This window comes from Ranitomeya imitator, chromosome 4, assembly GCF_032444005.1.
Source record: "Ranitomeya imitator isolate aRanImi1 chromosome 4, aRanImi1.pri, whole genome shotgun sequence".
Taxonomy (NCBI): Eukaryota; Metazoa; Chordata; class Amphibia; order Anura; family Dendrobatidae; genus Ranitomeya; species Ranitomeya imitator.
The window spans coordinates 710,604,951-710,620,681 of NC_091285.1; positions in this window are offsets into that span (position 1 = coordinate 710,604,951).

Genomic DNA, 15,731 nt, shown 5'->3' on the forward strand with positions numbered 1-15,731 from the left:
TAAGGGGACAATACAAATATCTCGCTGAGGATCTGTTTATACCAAGGAAGGTGACGGGCACAAGGGGGCATTCTTTGCGTCTGGAGGAGAGAAGGTTTTTCCACCAACATAGAAGAGGATTCTTTACTGTTAGGGCAGTGAGAATCTGGAATTCATTGCCTGAGGAGGTTGTGATGGCGAACTCAGTCGAGGGGTTCAAGAGAGGCCTGGATGTCTTCCTGGAGCAGAACAATATTGTATCATACAATTATTAGGTTCTGTAGAAGGACGTAGATCTGGGGATTTATTATGATGGAATATAGGCTGAACTGGATGGACAAATGTCTTTTTTCGGCCTTACTAACTATGTTAATATGTTACTATGTTACTAATAACAGAGGTTCTGAGGAACACCCGGGTCACTAAAACCCTGCTTGGGAAGCAATGTTGTATACTCTTATAATAATCATATCTAATAATATGAAGAATTAATAAAGCTTATTTGCATGAAATGAGATGTTAGAGTTTAGCTGTCATTTCAGGTCACTTTTCAGGATAAATTGTTATAGGTGGAATAATTGAATTATTTCTGGAAATTATAGGACTTATATCCAGATTTTTTTTTTACCAGCTGTCCTCACTGCGGGCTCTATCTTTAATTGTCAGTTGTCTCTGAGCCAGTTAGTGGCATCTAGATGCTATGATGTCTCCCACAGACGGCACACACGCACGCAAAGAAGTAAAGGATTTCTGTTCTCCAGATATTTAGAATCAGCAGCAGTACAATATATATAGTAGTACTGAGCAGTGTAGCTGGGAATTCAGCACAATGATGAGATAAATTACTTGCTAGAAGTTATAGCATGGATCTGTTTCTGGAGTATCCAGAAGAAGGCAGTACGCAAAAACATACGCTGGGGTTCTTCTCTTGGGGCTGACACCACATTCCTACACAGGCAGCATCTTTTGTATGTGGGTTCACTGGGTGATCTCCCACATGTGTTGAGTATTCTAACTTTCTTTTGTGGGAAGTTGGTGCCACTTTGTGGCTTACCACTATGTGAGAAATTTAAGTCAGGATGCCTGAGTTAACGCCACTGGGTCTCATGATAGCATCAGTTCCAGACTGTTGAGCGCCAAGTTCCAGACTCTCAGGAGTTCATTAGTCCGGCACTGGTAAGGTGTTGAAATGCTATGATGTTATGGTGTCACCTTAGCTGTTCGTTAATAAACTAAAAAAAAGAAAAAAAACACGTGGGGATCCCCCGCTAATTTTTATAAGCAGCAGAGGGAAAGCTGACGTCTGAGGGCTGATGTTAATATACCAGCCCCCAGCTGTCTGTTTTCCCTCGGCTGGTTTTCACTAAACATGGCTATTATGCTGCCGGAAGTGCCCACAACCTTAAATCTTGCTTATTGATTGTGCTGCAGCCTTTTAACAAGCTTCATTTAACTTCTGGACTCAAAAAGGAAACTGGACATACTGTAAGAGGTCCGTGTTCTATGTCCGATACCGGACACTAGAAGTCCTGTACAGTATAAACACCAAACTTTCCAGTTCAGGTTTGCTCATTCCTAATGTTAACCAGAAGGAACCGACAGCATATTTCACAACGCAATGCAGCATCAGGCTTTGTAGGCTGCCTACATTTTATAAACATTCTAAAAATGATCCCCTGGGGGTACATGCATGCAGTGCTGTCATTTCTGGTCCATTAAATTGTGGCACTGCTTTGAATGTGAAGAGGTTCTAGCTTGTTGTCATCAAGCCATTTTAAAATATTAGTTGTAATTTCAGAGCTGTTTCCTGTGGGTACAAAAACATGCACATGAGTTTCCCAGAATCAATAGTACAGTCAAGAACTAAGAAGCAGCCAGAGGAGTGACGGTGTAAAGGAGGCAGCAGGAGAACCACCTTAGAGCGTTAAGAAGAGGCATGTAAGGAAATGCGTGACAATATAGTGCCAGCCAGCACTGGCAGCTAGGGTTGGGCGAAACGGATCGGACAAATTAAAAAATCGCCAACTTTCGGCAAAGTCGGGTTTCGTGAAACCCGACCCGATCCTAGTGTGGGATCAGCCATGAGGTCGGCGATCAGCGCGCCAAAGTCGCATTTCGTATGATACTTTCAGCGCCATTTCTCATCCAATGAAGGTGGATGCAGAGTGTGGGCAGCGTGATGACATAGGTCCTGGTCCCCACCATCTTAGAGAAGGCCATGGCAGTGATTGGCTTGCTTTCTGCAGCGTCACAGGGGTTATAAAGGGGCGTTCCCGCCGACCGCCATCTTACTGCTGCTGATCAGAGCATAGGGAGAGGTTGCTGCAGCTTCATCAGAAGAAGGGATATAGTTAGGGAGGAAAGATTAACTCCAAAACTGCTTGTGCTGTAGCGATTTCCACTGTCCAACACCACCTTTTCTTTGCAGGGACAGTGGAGTTTATATTTTTGTGCATCAGCTCTGTAGCTTATTAGGCTGCCTTATAAGGCTCCCTGATATCTGCATTGCTGTTTGTACGCCGCTGTGCAAACCAACTGCTTTTTTAAAAGCAAAAATCCTGTTGCTCCTTTCTGCACAGCTATCTTGTTTATTTGTCCACACTTTCGTGTGCAGCAGTCCTTTTTATTGCTGCCATACTTGTCTTGAGATAATTGTAGGGAGATTAAAATTGTACTACAGCCCTTGTAATTTTTGATATATCTGCCAGCCACGTTCTGCCACTTACATTGTGTATTGTAATACACTGGGCCTGAGTATAGTTGCAGTCTCCCCCAAAAAAGGAGATTTAAATTCTCCACAAGTTTATATACACCTTCTACCTTGTTTCACAGTACCATATAACGGTTGTTATTTTGGTTAGATTTTCCAAAAATGAGGAAGTCTGGTGGAAGAGGCCATGGGCGGGCGTTGCCAGCTGGTACTGATGGTGGTGGTGCTGGAGCATCTGGTGGTAGTGGGAAAAACAAAATAGCACCAAAGGCTGGAGGTATTGAGCCTGCGTCATCATCTGGCTTCACAAGGCCTCGAAGGCTCCCTTATCTGGGAGTAGGAAAACAGGTTTTAAAGCCGGAGCAGCAAGAAAAAGTTTTGGCTTTCCTTGCTGACTCAGCCTCTAGCTCTTTCGCCTCCTCTTCAGAAGGTTCTAAATCTAAAACCAGCGAGTCGACAGTGGATGCTCCCGGTCAGGAACAAGTCGCTTCCTTGTGTCCTTCACCCAAACCAAAAGTTAAGGATGCGTCAGGCGACACTACAGTTTACTCCATGGAGCTCTTTACACATACCGTGCCTGAGTTAGAAAGGGAAATTGTTAACTGCCCATTACAAGATGAATCGGACATGGAGTGCACTGATGCACAGCCACAGCTAGATTATTATGCTGTTCCATTGACTCAGATCACTACATTGCCCTCGCAGTGTACTGAGCCAGAATCTGTCCCTGATGAGACTATGGTGCCCCGTCCAAAACGCTATAGCACCTTACACGGTGACACAGAGTAAGGTGCACATGACATTGAAGAGGAGGTGATAGATGACCCAGTTGTTGACCCAGATTGGCAGCCATTGGGGGAAGAGGGTGCTGCTGCCAGTGGCTCAGAAGCAGAGGAGGATGATCCGCAGCAGCCATCTACATCGCAACAGCTTTCATCTGGCAGGCCCGTATCTGGTCAAAAATGTTTGTCAAATACAAAAACAGTTTTAGGACACCGTGGCCATCCGGTGAAAGTAGCACAGCGTACAATGCCTGAAAAGGTATTCCATAGTAGGAAGAGTGCAGTGTGGGAATTTTTTAACCAAGATCCGAATGATCGGTGCAAAGTTATCTGTAGGAAATGCTCAAAGACCTTTAGCAGAGGGAAGAATTTCCTAAATTTAATTACAACGTGCATGCATAGACATTTAACCAGCATGCACTTGCAAGCCTGGACTAACTACCAAATGTCCAGTACCGTTGGTGCACCTGCTCAAAATGAAGATAGTCAGCAACGCTACATTGCTTCCCTCACAGTAAGCCCACCGGTTAGGACACCACCAGCAGCAAATGTGGAGGTATCGTCGCAAGGCCAAAGCAGTCAGGGAATCACAAGGTTCTTTGTGGGAAACACTGTATGTAGGCCAACATCAAGAATACCATCACCAACCCTCTCTCAATCTGCCATGTCCACCACCAACCCCGCTAGTTCCACCATATGCAGCTCTCCAGTCCAGCTCTCAATACAAGAGACTCTCGTTAGGAAAAGAAAGTACTCATCCTGTTATCTGCGTACACAGGGTTTGAATGCCCACATTGCTAGAAAAATCTTGTTAGAGATGATGCCCTACCGGTTGGTTGAAAGTGAAGCTTTCAAAGCCCTGATGGCCTACGCAGTACCATGCTATGACCTACCCAGTCGACACTTCTTTGCGAGAAAAGCCATCCCAGCCCTCCACTAGCATGTGAAAGACCGCATTGTCCATGCACTGAGGCAATCAGTCAGTAGAAAGATGCACCTCACAACAGATGCATGGACCAGTAGGCATGGCCAGGGAGGCTACGTGTCCATCACGGCACACAGGGTTAATATGGATGCAGGGTCCACAGGGGACAGCCATAGTGGGACAGTTCTGCCTAGTCCACGTTCTAGGAAACAGTTGGCTGTAGACGTTCGCCACCCCTCCTCCTCCTCCTCCTCCTTCAGAAGTGAAAGCTTGTCCACAGAGCGCAGCCGCATGACCACTCAATCTGCAGCTGCCAGTGTTGCACACGAGGTGTGCCATTATGGAACAGCTAGTGGTAAGCTTCAGCTGGCTGTGCTACAAATGAAGTGTTTGGGCAATAACAGACACACCGCGGAAGTACTAGCTGAGTACTTGCAGCAAGAAACTCAGACATGACTGGGCAGTGCACATCTTGAGGCAGGGAAGGTAGTCAGTGATAACGGAATGAATTTTATGGCTGTCATAGCCATTTCTGAACTGAAACACATTCCTTGCCTGGCTCACACCTTGAACCTGGTGGTGCAGTGCTTCCTGAAAAATTATCCAGAGTTACCGGCCCTGCTCCTGAAGGTGCGAAGACTGCTCGCACAACCGCCAGTCGCCCATACACTCCAGCCGTATGCAGAACCATCAGCGATTGCTGAATCTTCCCCAGCACCGCCTAATTATCGACGTTGCAACAAGGTGGAACTCCACACTGCACATGCTTCAGAGGCTGTGCGAACAGAGGCGTGCTGTAATTTATTTGTGGGAGGATACACATATACGGGCAGGCAGTTGGATGGCAGACATGGAGTTGTCTGGTGTGCAGTGGTCGAAGCTCCAAGAACTCTGTCAAGTCCTTCAGTGTTTTGAGGAATGCACACAGCTGGTTAGTGCAGACGACGCCATCATAAGCATGAGCATCCCACTAATGCGTCTGCTGATGCAAAGTTTGACGCACATCAAGGAGCAGGCATATGCAGCCGAGGAGGAGGGAAACCTTGATGACAGTCAGCCGATGTCTGGTCAGGGAACTCTCCTGCACGAGGTGGCGGATGAAGAGGAGGAGGATGATGAGGATGAATATTTATGGGAGGAGGATGCTTCTCAGGGGGCAATAGAAACTGGTGGCGTTGCAAGGTCAGGTACAGGGTTTTTGCTGTCCACAAGTGATGTTGATTTGCAAGAAAGTGCTCCTCAACCCAGCACAAGCAGTGAATTGACACCTGGAACATTGGCCCACATGGCTGAGTATGCCTTGCGTATCCTAAAAAAGGACCCCTGCATTATCAAAATGATAAGCGATAACGATTACTGGTTGGCCTGCCTCCTGGAGCCACGATATAAAGGAAAATTACAAAATATCATGCCACATGAGAGCCTGGAGCAAATATTGGCTACTAGGGTTGAGCGAAACGGGTCGTTCATTTTCAAAAGTCGCCGACTTTTGGCAAAGTCGGGTTTCATGAAACCCGATCCGACCCCTGTGCGGGGTCGGCCATGCGGTACGCGACTTTCGCGCCAAAGTCGCGTTTCAATGACGCAAAAAGCGCCATTTCTCAGCCAATGAAGGTAAACGCAGAGTGTGGGCAGCGTGATGACATAGGTCCTGGTCCCCACCATCTTAGAGAAGGGCATTGCAGTGATTGGCTTGCTGTCCGCGGCGTCACAGGGGCTATAAAGGGGCGTTCCCGCCGACCGCCATGTTACTGCTGCTGATCTGAGCTTAGGGAGAGGTTGCTGCCGCTTCGTCAGAAGCAGGGATAGCGTTAGGCAGGGTCCATTAACCACCAAACCGCTTGTGCTGTAGCGATTTCCACTGCCCAACACCACCTTCGGTGTGCAGGGACAGTGGAAGCTACATTTTTTTTTTTTTCCTCAGCGCTGTAGCTCATTGGGCTGCCCTAGAAGGCTCCCTGATAGCTGCATTGCTGTGTGTACGCCGCTGTGCAAACCAACTGCTTTTTTCAAAGCACAAATCCTCTTGTTCCTTCCTTTCTGCACAGCTATCTTGTTTGTTTGTCCACACTTTTTATTTAATTTGTGCATCAGTCCACTCCTTATTGCTGCCTGCCATACCTGGCTGAGATTACTGCAGGGAGATAGTAATTGAAGGACAGTTCCTTTTTTTTTTTTTTTTTTTTTTTTTTTGTGGGAGATTAAGATTGGCATTTCTGCTAGAGTGCCATCCCTGTCTGTGTCATCACTCACTCAGTGGGCCATAGAAAGCCTATTTATTTTTTTGCTTGATTTGGGTTCTAAAATCTACCTGAAAAAATCACTACATCAATCAGTGGGAGAAAAATATTGGCCTCAGGGCTTGTGGGCCACTCCTGACTCCTGTGTGTGCCATCTCTCACTCAGTGGGCCATAGAAAGCCTATTTATTTTTTTGCTTGATTTGGGTTCTAAATTCTACCTGAAAAAATCAATAAATCAATCAGTGGGAGATTAATATTGGCCTTTGGGCTTGTGTGCCAGTCCTAAGCGTGCCATCTCTCTCTCTCAGATAGTGGGCCATAGAAAGCCTATTTATTATTTTTTTTATTGGGTTTATAAATTTTCCCTGGAAAAAAAAAAAAAAGTGGGAGATTAATATTGGCCTCTGGGCTTGTGTGCCAGTCCTGAGCGTGCCATCTCTCTCACAAATAGTGGGCCATAGAAAGCCTATTTATTTTTTGGGTTGATTTGGGTTCTAAATTCTACCTGAAAAAATCAATAAATCAATCAGTGGGAGATAAATATTGGCCTCTGGGCTTGTGTGCCACTCCTGACTCCTGTGTGCGTCATCTCTCACTCAGTGGGCCCTAGAAAGCCTATTTTTTGTTTTATTTGTTTTCTAAATTCTCCCTGAAAAAATCATTTTATTTTATTTGGTTTCTAAATTATTCCTGAAAAAATCATTTTTTTTGTATTTTTTTTTTCTAAAGTCTCCCTGAAAAAAAAAAAAAAATCAAATCAGTGGGAGATTAATATTGCCCTTTCTGCTTGTGTGCCAGTCTTGACTCCTGGGTGTGCCATCTCTCTCTCTCCAATTGTGGGCCATAGAAAGCCTATTAATTTTTTTGCTTGATTTGGGTTCCAAAATCTACCTGAAAAAATCACTAAATCAATCAGTGGGAGATAAATATTGGCCTCTGGGCTTGTGTGCCACTCCTGATTCCTGTGTGCGTCATCTCTCACTCAGTGGGCCCTAGAAAGCCTATTTTTTGTTTTATTTGTTTTCTAAATTCTCCCTGAAAAAATCATTTTATTTTATTTGGTTTCTAAATTATTCCTGAAAAAATCATTTTTTTTGTATTTTTTTTTTCTAAAGTCTCCCTGAAAAAAAAAAAAAAATCAAATCAGTGGGAGATTAATATTGCCCTTTCTGCTTGTGTGCCAGTCTTGACTCCTGGGTGTGCCATCTCTCTCTCTCCAATTGTGGGCCATAGAAAGCCTATTAATTTTTTTGCTTGATTTGGGTTCCAAAATCTACCTGAAAAAATCACTAAATCAATCAGTGGGAGATTAATATTGGCCTCTGGGCTTGTGTGCCACTCCTGACTCCTGTGTGCGTCCTCTCTCACTCAGTGGGCCCCACAAAGCCTAATTTTTTTTTATTTGTTTTCTAAATTCTCCCTGAAACAATCATTTTATTTTATTTGGTTTATAAATTCTTCCTGAAAAATTCATTTTTTTGTATTTTTTTTTTCTAAAGTCTCCCTGAAAAAAAAAAATAATCAAATCAGTGGGAGATTAATATTGCCCTTTCTGCTTGTGTGCCAGTCTTGACTCCTGGGTGTGCCATCTCTCTCTCTCTCTCCAATTGTGGGCCATAGAAAGCCTATTTATTTTTTTGCTTGATTTGGGTTCCAAAATCTACCTGAAAAAATCACTAAATCAATCAGTGGGAGATAAATATTGGCCTCTGGGCTTGTGTGCCACTCCTGACTCCTGTGTGCGTCATCTCTCACTCAGTGGGCCCTAGAAAGCCTATTTTTTGTTTTATTTGTTTTCTAAATTCTCCCTGAAAAAATCATTTTATTTTATTTGGTTTATAAATTCTTCCTTAAAAAATCATTTTTTTTTATTATTTTTTTTCTTTCTAAAGTCTCCCTGTTAAAAAAAAAAAAAACAAATCAGTGGGAGACTAATATTTACATTTGCGCTTCAGTGACAGTCCTGCGTGTGTGGCATCTCTCTCATTTGTTGCCACCAACAACAGAGTGTGTAACATTGTGCCTGATTTTCGTTGTGGTCTCACCCACCTGTAAAGGGGTAGCTAAATCATACTGAAGTTATAGCTCACCGTGTAAGTTGTGTGACAGCAACAAATACCGTTAGTTTGGTAACGTTTTTAAAACAATGCGGAAGTCTGGTGGAAGAGGTCGTGGCCGGGGGCGTTCATTGTCAGCTGGTAATGAGGGTAGTGGTAGTGGTGGAGCATCAGGTGGTCGTGGGAAAAAAAATATTGCACCTAAGTCTGGAGCTGTGGAGCCAGGTTCGTCGTCTGGCTACACAAGGCCTCGAACGCTCCCTTTTCTGGGAGTAGGAAAACCGCTTTTAAAGCCGGAGCAGCAAGAGCAAGTTTTGGCTTATCTTGCTGACTCAGCCTCTAGCTCTTTTGCCTCCTCTCGTGAAACTGGTAAAAGTAAAAGCAGCGCGTCGTTAGTGGATGTTCACGGTCAGGGACAAGTCGCTTCCTTGTCCTCTTCAGCAAAAACAACAACAGAGAAGAATGCAGCAGGCGACACAACGGGTTACTCCATGGAGCTCTTTACACATACCGTCCCTGGCTTAGAAAGTGAAGCAGTTAACAGTCCATGCCCATTACAAGTTGAATCTGACATGGAGTGCACTGATGCACAGCCACAGCCAGACTACTATGCTGGTCCTTTGACTCAGACCACAACATTGCCCTCGCAGGGTGCTGATCAAGAATCAGACCCTGATGAGACTATGTTGCCCCGTCACGAACGCTATACCACCGACCGACACGATGACACAGACGAAGTTGCACACGAGCTACAAGAAGAGGTAATAGATGACCCAGTTCTTGACCCCGATTGGCAGCCATTGGGGTACAGGGTGCAGGCGGCAGCAGTTCTGAAGCGGAGGAGGAGGGGCCGCAGCAGGCATCAACATCGCAACAGGTTCCATCTGCCGGGCCCGTATCTTGCCCAAAACGCGTGGCAAAGTCAAAACCTGTTGGAGGACAGCGTGGCCATCCGGTTAAAGCTCAGTCTGCAATGCCTGAAAAGGTATCCGATGCTAGAAAGAGTGCAGTCTGGCATTTTTTTAAACAACATCCAATTGATCAGCACAAAGTCATCTGTCAAAAATGTTCAACTACCTTAAGCAGAGGGCAGAATCTGAAAAGTCTCAATACAAGTTGCATGCATAGACATTTAACCACCATGCATTTGCAAGCTTGGACTAACTACCAAACGTCCCTTAAGGTTGTAGCACCCTCGGCCAATGAAGCTAGTCATCAACGCAACATCCCTTCCGGCAGTGTAGGGCCACCATTTTCTGCACCACCTGCAGTATCTGTGCAGGTTTCTTTGCCAGGCCAAAGCAGTCAGGGTCAGGGAATCACCAGTTTCGTAGTAGGAAACACTGCATCTAGGGCACCGGCGGCAACAATACCATCTCCCACCGTCTCTCAGTCTGCCATGTCCACCGGCACCCCCGCTAGTTCCACGATCTCCAGCTCTCCAGTCCAGCTCACCCTACATGAGACTATGGTTAGAAAAAGGAAGTACTTAGCCTCGCATCCGCGTACACAGGGTTTGAACGCCCACATAGCTAGACTAATCTCGTTAGAGATGATGCCCTACCGGTTAGTTGAAAGCGAAGCTTTCAAAGACCTGATGGACTACGCTGTACCACGCTACGAGCTACCCAGTCGACACTTTTTTTCCAGAAAAGCCATCCCAGCCCTCCACCAGCATGTTAAAGAGCGCATCGTCCATGCACTCAGGCAATCTGTGAGCACAAAGGTGCACCTGACAACAGATGCATGGACCAGTAGGCATGGCCAGGGACGTTACGTGTCCATCACGGCACACTGGGTAAATGTGGTGGATGCAGGGTCCACAGGGGACAGCAAGTTTGGGACAGTTCTGCCTAGCCCACGGTCTAGGAAACAGTTGGCTGTAGCCGTTCGCACCCCCTCCTCCTCCTCCTCGTCCTCCTGCAGAAGCGAGACCTCGTCCACAGACTGCAGTCGCACAACCACTCCATCCGCAGCTGCCACTGTTGCACACCAGGTGTCCCATTATGGGGCAGCTACTGGCAAACGTCAGCAGGCTGTATTGGTTATGAAGTGTTTGGGCGACAACAGACACACCGCGGAAGTTCTGTCCGAGTTCTTGCAGAAAGAAACGCAGTCGTGGCTGGGCACTGTAGATCTTGAGGCAGGCAAGGTAGTGAGTGATAACGGAAGGAATTTCATGGCTGCCATCTCCCTTTCCCAACTGAAACACATTCCTTGCCTGGCTCACACCTTAAACCTGGTGGTGCAGTGCTTCCTGAAAAGTTATCCGGGGTTATCCGACCTGCTCCTCAAAGTGCGTGGACTTTGCTCACATATCCGCCGTTCGCCCGTACACTCCAGCCGTATGCAGACCTATCAGCGTTCTTTGAACCTTCCCCAGCATCGCCTAATCATAGACGTTGCAACAAGGTGGAACTCAACACTGCACATGCTTCAGAGACTGTGCGAACAGAGGCGGGCTGTTATGTTTTTGTGGGAGGATACACATACACGGGCAGGCAGTAGGATGGCAGACATGGAGTTGTCAGGTGTGCAGTGGTCGAAGATTCAAGACATGTGTCAAGTCCTTCAGTGTTTTGAGGAATGCACACGGCTGGTTAGTGCAGACAACGCCATAATAAGCATGAGCATCCCCCTAATGCGTCTGCTGATGCAAAGTTTGACGCACATAAAGGATCAGGCGTCTGCAGCTGAGGAAGAGGAATGCCTTGATGACAGTCAGCCATTGTCTGGCCAGGGCAGTGTACAGGACGAGGTAGCGGGCGAACAGGCGGAGGAGGACGAGGAGGATGATGGGGATGATTATATTTTTAATGAGGAAGCTTTTCCGGGGCCAGTGGAAATTGTTGGCGCGGCAAGGCCGGGTTCTGGTTTTTGGAGGGACACAAGTGACGTGGATTTGCCTGAAACTGCCCCTCAACCAAGCACAACCACAGATTTGAGAACTGGAACTTGGGGCCACATGGCGGATTATGCCTTACGTATCCTCAAAAGGGACACACGCATAACAAAAATGATGAACGATGACGATTACTGGTTGGCCTGCCTCCTTGATCCTCGCTATAAAGGCAAATTGCAAAATATAATGCCACATGAGAACTTGGAACTAATATTAGCAACCAAACAATCAACTCTTATTGACCGTTTGCTTCTGGCATTCCCTGCACACAGCGCCCGTGATCGTTCTCACACGAGCTGCAGGGGCCAGCAGACCAGAGGTGTTAGAGGGGCAGAAATCAGAAGTGGCATTGGCCAGAGGGGTTTTCTGACCAGGTTGTGGAGTGATTTTGCTATGACCGCAGACAGGACAGGTACTGCAGCATCAATTCAAAGTGACAGGAGACAACATTTGTCCAGTATGGTTACTAACTATTTTTCATCCCTTATCGACGTTCTCCCTCAACCGTCATTCCCATTTGATTACTGGGCATCAAAATTAGACACCTGGCCAGAATTGGCAGAATATGCATTGCAGGAGCTTGCTTGCCCGGCAGCTAGTGTCCTATCAGAAAGAGTATTCAGTGCTGCAGGTTCAATACTAACAGAAAAAAGGACTCGTCTGGCTACCCAAAATGTAGATGATCTAACCTTCATTAAAATGAACCACAACTGGATTTCGAAATCTTTTGCCCCACCTTGCCCGGCTGACACCTAGCTTTCCTATGTAAAGGTCTTGCCTGTGGACTATTCTGAACGACTTTTCCAATCTCGTAATTTGCAGCACCTGATTGTCCAGCATCCGACATGTTAACACCTCCCTAAATGGCCAAAGTCCCCACACGGGGCCGTGGTATCGCCACTTGGCGCCAGCACCCGTGAGAGTACTGTTTGTCTGAAGAGGTGGGTGTGCCCGCTTTTGGTCGACGGCACTGCCACTAGGTCCCTCATAGTACAATAAAGTGTCTGGCGGTGGTGGTGCGCGCCCAACGTCAGACACACCGTTGTAATATGAGGGGCCCTGGGCCTGTACCGCCGGCCACAAGACAGTCCCCCCCCAGGTCAAACAGTGCTCTACCACTTGCAAAATTTTCTCTCACAGCTCCACCAATGTTTAGTCTATGCGCTGACATCCTTCAATGCCTGGCACTGTCAATACCATTGTATTGACATTTTTCTTATGTTAGGCCTTCGAAGCCTGTCTGCGGTCACTCCTTCCACTAGGCCTCCACTGACCTGTCTACTGCTGCCCGTGTTCCCCTGGAACCAATTGTAAATTGCCTACATCCCAATTTTTGTTATGTTAGGCCTTCGAAGCCTGTCTGCGGCCCATTCTTTCCACTACTACTACACTGACCAGGCCACTGCTGCCCGTGTTCCCCTGGAACCAATTTTAAATTGCCTACAGCCAGCCCAATTTATTATGTTAGGGCTTCGAAGCCTGTCTGCGGTCCCTCCTTCCACTAGGCCTCCACTGACCTGTCTACTGCCGCTCGTGTTCCCCTGGAACCAATTTTAAATTGCCTACAGCCAGCCCAATTTATTATGTTAGGGCTTCGAAGCCTGTCTGCGGTCCCTCCTTCCACTAGGCCTCCACTGACCTGTCTACTGCTGTCCGTGTTCCCCTGGAACCAATTGTAAATTGCCTACATCCCAATTTTTGTTATGTTAGGCCTTCGAAGCCTGTCTGCGGCCCGTTCTTTCCACTACTACTACACTGACCAGGCCACTGCTGCCCGTGTTCCCCTGGAACCAATTTTAAATTGCCTACAGCCAGCCCAATTTATTATGTTAGGCCTTCAAAGCCTGTCTGCGGTCCCTCCTTCCACTAGGCCTCCACTGACCACACCACTGCTGCCCGTGTACCCCTTGAACCAACATCAGAAAATATAAAAATAAGTATTTTGCTTATAAAAAAGAAAATACTGGAGAGATATCAAATGCAGACATTTTAACATTAAATACAAACACATACACCAAAAATCTGGTACGGTACTAAAAATGGCCACCAGCTACAATAACTTTCTCCTGCAAGTAGTTAACTGAAAGTTTTTTTCAATTTAAAACACAGATATGGCATCCACCGAGTGTTGTCCTGTCGCGTCTTCTTTATATTATTGCCAAGAAGATGCACAACAATGAAAATAATAAAATCATTATTTACCAAAAAAATAGAGTAAGTCAAAACCACATTGCAAATAAACATTCATTACAAATAAAGAAGCAGGGCGCGTCCGAGGGTGAGTATATACCTAAGAATATAATCACCCTCGGACGCGCCCTGCTTCTTTCCGACAGCCTTCCTTCCTAAGAATCAGCCCTTCCGTGGTGTAGAGAGAGGGTATGTTACACTCCAAGGTGTTCCCCAGGTTGCCTTTCCTGAGCTTCGATCTTCATGCTCTCGTTTAGCAGTTGTCGGAAAGTAGGCTGCATTAGGCCTACAAATTGGGTATGGGGTGGAGAGAGATGGTGTGTTACACTCCAAGGTGTTCCCCAGGTTTCCTTGCCATTGCTTCGGTCTTCCGACTCTCGTTTAGTAGTTGTACAAAACTACACTGCATTAGGCCTACAAAATGGGTATCGGGTGGAGAGAGATGGTGTGTTACACTCCAAGGTGTTCCCCAGGTTTCCTTGCCATTGCTTCGGTCTTCCGACTATCGTTTAGTAGTTGTAGAAAACTACACTGCATTAGGCCTACAAAATGGGTATCGGGTGGAGAGAGATGGTGTGGTACACTCCAAGGTGTTCCCCAGGTTTCCTTGCCATTGCTTCGGTCTTCCGACTCTCGTTTAGTAGTTGTAGAAAACTACACTGCATTAGGCCTACAAAATGGGTATCGGGTGGAGAGAGATGGTGTGTTACACTCCAAGGTGTTCTCCAGGTTGCCTTTCCAGAGCTTCGATCTTAATGATCTCGTTTAGTAGTTGTTGGAAACTACACTGCATTAGGCCTCCAAATTGGCTATGGGGTGGAGAGAGATGGTGTGTTACACTCCAAGGTGTTCTCCTGGTTTCCTCGCCATTGCTTCGATCTTCCGACTCTCGTTTAGTAGTTGTAGAAAACTACACTGCATTAGGCCTACAAAATGGGTATGGGGTGGAGAGAGATGGTGTGTTACACTCCAAGGTGTTCCCCAGGTTTCCTTGCCATTGCTTCGGTCTTCCGACTCTCGTTTAGTAGTTGTAGAAAACTACACTGCATTAGGCCTACAAAATGGGTATGGGGTGGAGAGAGATGGTGTGTTCCACTACAAGGTGTTCTCCAGGTTGCCTTTCCTGAGCTTCTATCTTCAGGCTCTCGTTAAATTGTGGTTAAATGGAACAACTGCATTTGGCCTACTAGTTGGTTTGGGGCCTACTAACAGTGTCTGCCGCTCCTTGCTGTTCTCCTGGTTTCCTGTGCTGAAATTCCGTTTTCAGGCGCTCGTTAAGTAGTTGTTAATGTTAGACTGCATTTGGCCTACTAGTTGGGTTGGGGCCTACTATCGGTGTCTGCCACTCCTTGCTGTTCTCCTCCACTGAACAAAGCTGTGCCGCCTGTTTACTACGGTTGCCAATTTTGAACTGTATTTCGACTACTTACTGATTTGGGCCTACTCTCTGTGTCAGCCTCTCATTCCAGTTGTCCTCCACTGCAATGCCCCCTGGTTATTCCTGTGTTACCAATTTTGAACTGCATTTAGCCAACTTTATTCTTTGGGCCTATATCTGTGTTTCCTCCTCATCCTGCCCATTGCCCAGCCAGTGATAGATGAGTCTTCTGGTACATTGACCCATAACGCAACATTCCCCGTGCACGCTACACAACAACATTGTGACCCTGCTGAAAGTCAGGTTGCTCTTCCCGCATACCATACCACATTACACGGGGACAAAGAGGAAGGTGCAGATGAAAGTGCAGGTTCCTTCATCAGGTGGGGGGAGGAATACTAGTTGGCGACGTCACTGGCACAGGGCCTCTCATAGTACGCAAAAGTGTTGCTGCCGGTGGGAGGCGCCCCCGCCGTGCAAACACACCGCTGTACTTTGAGGGGCCCTGTGCCAGTGCCAATGCCAACAAGTGGGCCCCCCCTGCTTGCTCAGGTTCACAGCACTTG